This window comes from Cynocephalus volans, chromosome 13, assembly GCF_027409185.1.
Source record: "Cynocephalus volans isolate mCynVol1 chromosome 13, mCynVol1.pri, whole genome shotgun sequence".
NCBI lineage: Eukaryota > Metazoa > Chordata > Mammalia > Dermoptera > Cynocephalidae > Cynocephalus > Cynocephalus volans.
The window spans coordinates 3355386-3362001 of NC_084472.1; the positions used below are offsets into that span (position 1 = coordinate 3355386).

The 6616-nt window shown below is 48.9% G+C and overlaps 1 pseudogene; it reads left to right on the top strand.

Moving 5' to 3' along the window:
* Positions 1–4792: 4792 nt before the first annotated feature.
* On the top strand, positions 4793–5535 carry LOC134362138 (proline-rich protein 3-like; annotated as a pseudogene).
* The last annotated feature ends 1081 nt before the right edge of the window (positions 5536–6616 follow it).

The following is a 6616-nucleotide window of genomic DNA, read 5'->3' on the forward strand; positions in this document are numbered from 1 at the left end:
CAGAGAGCTGGATGGAAGTGGGTGACCAGGTGTGGGAGCTTGCTTCTGAGCAGTTCCTGGGCATACTGCTGGCTTCCCAGGGAGCACCTTTGCTCCCTCCTGCTGGGCAAACAAAGAGCATTAACAGCTACTAACCAGCACTGGGAGCATTGGCTCATTCTTTCATTCGTTCATTCAGCGGATACTTACACAAAGCCTCTCACATTCCCAAAACTCCGTTTTGTTCATAGAATAAGCCAGGGTCCAGCCAGGGGACAGAAAGCAGTTATTTGAAGACAGAGACTTTAACATAAAGAATTGGAATCTATTCATAAAGTTGTAAACTAGGGAATTTGAAAGAAAGAGAACAGCAGGTGCCAGGGAGGTGGTAACAACAGGGAACAGCCACCACCCCCATGGCTGGAGACATCGCGACCTGCAGCTCAGGAGCCCCGTGCTGCTCAGCTGGCGCTGCTCTCTGAGCTGATGTGACGAGGTTGGTTCTGCTTGTGTTAGAAGCACTGCAAACTGGACTCGGCTGCTGCTGTGGAGAGGCATTGTCACAGCTCAGGGACACTCAGGAACGGGGAGTGGGCAGGAAGAATGAATCTCTCCTTGCCAGCTCCCTCCAGCACCTTCCACTGACCCAGCCTGCCCCAAGCTAGAGGCACAGTGGGATGGGGCTGCCATCCCAGCCCCCAGCCCCCGGGGCACAGGGCAGGTTTGGAGCCTGGAGATAACACTCGCAGAGCTGCATCCCCTGCCCTGGCTCCAACCCTGATGCCAGCAGGATGAGAGAGAGCAACTGGGACTGAAGTCTTGGTCCTCAAGTAATGGGGCTCCTAGTCTGGAGGGAGAATGGAGTCAGTTGATGCATTTCCCTTTTTTCTCCAATGTCACATAAATGTCACCAAAAGTTGCACTGTGGCACAGATTATTTCCTCTCTTTTGCAGAAAATTCATATAAAATTTCCTCAATTTATGTTTTCACACACCCCCACTCCCTCAATGATATCCTCATGTTTTCTTAGCATGGTTTTACTTTTCCCACAAATCAGATCCAAGGGGAGGAAAGCGTGTCAAAATGTCACTATGGGTCTTTTGTCAAATGTAAATGTACGTGTTGAACTTAATTAATGCACTTTTAAACTACATGTAGCTGCTGCTCTTCTCAACAGCTCTCATGATGACGGTGACATCTCCCTGTCAGAGCAATAAATTTGAAACATGTTGGCATGTTCATTCTTTGTTAGGATGTTTACTTAACACAATTTTTTTATTCAGGAAAAGTAGAGGTGAAAGGGAAAAGGGAGATGTAGGTCCAAAGGAGAGGAAATGGAAGGGAATAAAAAATTGTTTTGAAGACAACTTGGTGACGGCCTTTCCTCTAGGAGCAGGACTGGACAACCTGCAGCAAGGGCACAAACCTGTGGGAGCTGCAGAGGCTGACAGACGGGAAGGTGGCGGTCGCCAAGGGAAGATGACTGAAGAGGGAGGTGGCACGGGCCTTATCCGTTGGCAACGTGTCTCATCCTTCTATGTTTTTTGTCGTATTTCCCAGTCCAGAAGCATGGAAACTACATTTCCCTTCTCCCTTGCTAGGAGGATTCTGCATACGTTTCAAATTCCATCCGTGAGATGGACTCACCTGACATTTGGAAGGTGGAAGGGTGACAGAAGCCATTTCGTTGCTTCCTCTGGAAGTCGTGCTGGTGCTCTTGCCAGACATGAGTACATGAGTTATCCAGCAGCTGTAGCCTTGTAATCTCATTTTCCTCAGGCCTGTGAGGATCTGTGAGCCCTGCAGCAACTGTCTGTAGGTTCCTGACTCCGGGCAACGTCAGCTCTTAACTCCGTAGAAGCAAGTCTGAATGTTACGGCAGCCCCTGTATTTTCACTTCTTCAGGCCTGCAATGGTCTCATAAGCACCTAAGTCCCTCTATCCGACCCCATCCTGCTTGGCCTACCTAGGGTGGTCTTTGTTTTCCTGAGCAAATCCATGCTGATTTAGAGATATAGGCAAAAAGGCACATATTTAATCATAAAGTCATTTTATCCAATGAGTTAGTCTTATTTTACCATGTTTACTAGCTTCTTGAGTTTCAAGAAGTTCAAGAGATTATATTCTCTACATTTCTTGATGTCAAAACTTAGGTTTTGGCAAATATTGAGAGACTTAGAAACCTCTTTGCCCTGGTCTAGAATTAAAATATCCTCAAAGTTACAGTTAGATAGGAAGAATAAGTTCTGGGGCTCTGGGGTGACAGCAGCCAATAATATTGTATTGTATATTTCAAGATAGCCAGAAAAGAGGATCTTGAATGTTATATCCACAAAGAAATGATAAATGTTTAGGTGATAAATATGGCATCTATTCTGATTGGATGATCATGCAACATACATATGTATTAAAACAGCAAACTGTACCCCATAAACATGTACAATGAAAAAAATGACAAAATCCTTATAGTATCTTTAATATACAAGGGATAACTAAAGAGGCTCTGAGGAGGAAATGCTACATTGTTTTGCTGGTAAGAGCCAGGCAATGAGAATTCGGAACAAGGAAAGGGTCCCCTCCTTTCTTACAGATGCCATTAACTGAGAATCATTTTTCATGTGGTGGATGTGGCTCAAGTCTTTTATGAAATGTGCAATTTAATATTCATCCCTGGAATGAAGACTCGTCTATTTAAAAGCTGTTCACTATGTCACTCAAGGCGCTAGTGCTCACATGGGACGGATTGAGGTGGCCACATCTGCTCTGTCTTCCTGGGTTCCTGAAAACGTAGGAAAAGAATTTAGTCCCTGAGACTTTAAATTATTTTGAACAGCACTTGTCACACACATATCTTTTCACTCCTTTTCTCTTTGCTCTATTTCCACCTCTTTATCTTTTTTTTTTTAAAAAGTTTTAATATGTTTTAAATACAGTAGTCCCCCCTTATCCTCCATTTAGCTTTCTGTGGCTTCAGTGACCCACATAGACCATGGTTCAAAACTAGGCGAGCACAGTACAATAAAATATTTTGAGAGAGAGAGAAAGAGAGCACATTCCCATAACTTTTATTGTAGTATATTGTTAAAATTGTTGTATTTTGTTATTAGTTATTGTTGCTGATATCTTACTGTACCTAATTTATAAATTGAGCTTTATCAAAGGCATGTACTTACAAGAAAAAAAAAGTAGCACATATAGAGTTGGGTGCTATCCATGGTTTTAGGCATCCAGGGGGATCTTGGAACATGTCCCCCATGGATTAGGAGAGACTACTGTATGCATTTTCTCATGAGTTTATAGATATAAAATAGTTTATAAGTTTCAGGGAGTTCAACAAATGCACAATTATTGTCTCATTCATAATTTCTTGAATAAGAGTTTTCCATGTAAATACCAAAAAGTACAAAAATCCTTCAGAATCATTGGCCAAAACAACAGCCTCGATGGAGGCCACTTAGTCCGTCTGGTCCTGGCATTTCTGAAAAAGGACCACACTAAATTTGCAAGGCCCTGGTCCTTTCATTTTGGGTAATATCTTTTGGTTTTGGAGCTGAGAGGTGTTAACTGATAACACTTGGCATTAGTTTTATGCTACTTGCTGCTCTTGAGTGTTATCGTGTAGCTTATGTCACTGGTGGGTCACAAGAACACTGCGAGGGCAGGGAACAGGTAGCCTCATCCCCTGTCCAACCTCATGGGAAAGAGACGGGGTCTTCTCCACAGCAGTGAGAGCTGGTGCTCCTGGTTGCCAAGCCCAGAATTAGCCGTGTGCTGTCGGCGTGGCCCTGATAACCCTTGGGAGCATTAAAGAGTAAGATGAAAAGAAAAACCTTCAAGAAAAGTAAGAATCAAGTACTTCCAGCTGTTCTAAAAGTCTAAAAGGTGAAGAGAATAATAACTTTATTCTGTCCAGTAAAGAGCTGACATTCCAAACTCTGACCGGCCTTCTAAGCCAGACCTTGATCGGGAGCCACAGCCACCAAGAAGCCCCCAGTGACTCTGTGAGCCCCACCTGTGTCCTTCTCTGCACAGCCCTGCCATGCCAACGGGCACGCCGTGAATGTTGTGAACTGACTCAGATTGTTCTCCGTTTGTTGTCTTATCTCCTTGACTAGATTGAAAGAGTCCGGGGAACAGAAACTATGGGCTGGAGAGCCGTGCTCACGTGAGACTGACCCAGGACACCATGTGACCCGACACATCCAAGCCCCACTCCTTCACAGGGAGGGCAAAGAGCCAATACTCACTGCAAGGCAGCGTCTCACCTTCCCACAGCCCATCGCCAGCCCCGTCCTCTGCTCCAGAGCATAACATGTAAATGAATAAAGGAGGATTTGCTCACTCGTGTGGCTGGGAAGACAGTCAGAGATGGTCGCAGGGGAGGCTGGACACGGTGGTGCAAATACTGTCACTATTCTCTCTCTCTCTGCCTCCCTCTCTCTCTGTCTCTCCCCAGCTCATCTTTGCTTATCTCAGTAAATTGGCTTCTGCTTTCCCTTCTAATCCAAACAGGTCATATCTGCTTGGCACGGGGTGCTGCTCAAACTAGGCTTCTGTCATGTCAAGAGTAGCAACCCCCCAGAAAAGAGGGCCTCTCACTCCTGCTTCAGTGTACACGATGCCCAGGGAAAGCCTCTCGTTGGGCCAGCTTGGGTCACGTGCTGCCTGCCTTTACCAGGCATTGGGTATGGGGCAGGTCACTCAGGTGTTCAGGAGCTGAGATTGGCATCCCCACGGAAACAGCAGGAGCTGAGGAAAAGCAGCTCTCCTGACTGCCCCACAAATCGCACTGCAGCCATTGCCACAGCCACGATGCCCAACGAGAGCGGCAGAGTCAGCAGCAGCCTCTGTGACAGCAGCAGCCTCTGTGACAGCAGCAGCCCCCACGACGGCAGCAGCCCCCACGACGGCAGCAGCCCCCACGACGGCAGCAGCCTCCGTGACGGCAGCAGCCTCCGTGACGGCAGCAGCCTCCGTGACGGCAGCAGACCCCACGACAGCAGCAGCCCCCACGACAGCAGCAGCCCCCATGACAGCAGCGGCCCCCACGACAGCAGCAGCCCCCATGGTCCAAGCGGGAAGAGGCTAGAGATGAGGGGCTTGGGAGTCTCACTGGGCCATCCAGCATTCTGGGCCCTCCCCATGTGGCCAGTGGAAAGCCTGGTGATCCCAAGTCAGCCCTTCACAAGGGCACCGAGGGTCCCACCACTGCTGTCTCCCACCTCCCCCCCTGGGTAGAGGCCCAATTCAGGGAGGCCTTGCCCTGGGTCTGGCCTATATGGTCGCAGTGGGTGGGGGTTTAATGCTGACCCTCTTTTTCCAGGGCCAGGCCATGGGGGTCCTTGCAGGGGAAGCTTTCACAAAGAGCAGAGAAAACCTCAAAGGCTCAAAAGCTGGTCTCTTATCAAGAATACCTGCTTGCCCGTGGATGACCCCAGATTATAGAAGACAAATCTGACTGCCCTGTCTGCCGGTTCTTTGTCAAAAAGGGTCACTGCTGACATGAGGACCTCTGTGCCTCCTACCACACAGTTGTCAATGGACCACCTCTGTGAGACCACGCCTTCCCATCCAGGCTGGATGGAGCCCTCTGTGGACTAGCAGCCATCTGTGTCCCTGTGGCATTGTGATGGCTACTGCAAGGCTCTTCCACCCAACATCCTCATCCAGTGACAACCAGCCTCATCTGCCACCTCCTGTTTTTCTGTTTCATCACTGGAGCATGGTGTGTGGCTTTCTTCTGTCCCAGCCTCTAGAGACTCACCTTCAGGACCCCGTCTTTGCTCGCTTCACCTGCCTGCTGGCTCTCCTGCCCTCGCCTGTGACTGCTGAGCAGGACACCTCTTTGGTCCCGTTGCTTGTGTGTCATCCACCCATCCCCCAGCACTGCCCTTGATTCCTGAGAGCCCCGGAGCATTTCCAACCATTCCCTCCTTTTAGCTGCTTGCTTTAAGTCCTTTTTATGCAAAACCCTCTACCCCCAAAGTTGTCAGCTGCTCATGGAACTCACCAGGTTGTCTGACCTGGGGTCAAGTCTGGGTGACTGGTACAATTACTCCCTGAAAGGCCGCTCCCCCTGCTCCTGGATTTCGTAGTTTCTCTGTCAGTAGCAGGACCTCCACCACCATGGTCTGTGATCCCTGCACTGTGGAAAACCGTGCATCCCTCAGAGCCTTTCCCAGTGTCCATGGCATTTTTGTGACTTCCAGCACTAGAATAAGTTTTTCTCATGAAATGAGCAAGGCTCTTGGTGCCCTCTGGACTTTTCCCACCTCCCAGCACAGGAAGATGGTGAGACCGTCCACAAGGCTGCCTCCCGGGAGCTGCCCATCCTTTCCCCGGTGTCGGGTATTCTGGGCCTGACATGGGCCCACGAGACGTCTGGTAAAGCCTCTGATGCCACAGCCCCCAACTACCTAGCTCCTCTCCAGCACTTTTAGTTCGATGGTACCATTGTGAGGCCACCAGCCCTTTTATCTGGGTTCTGTGAATCTCCACCTGGCCTATCTTTGGGTGGAACCTGGACAGTTCTGTTGCCCTCTCTCGACCCTCTTCCCTGACAGCCCTGGCAGTGGTTGTTCTCTGTGAAAGTGGCTGTGAACAGGCTCAGTTCACTGGCCCTGAGGAAATGCATCA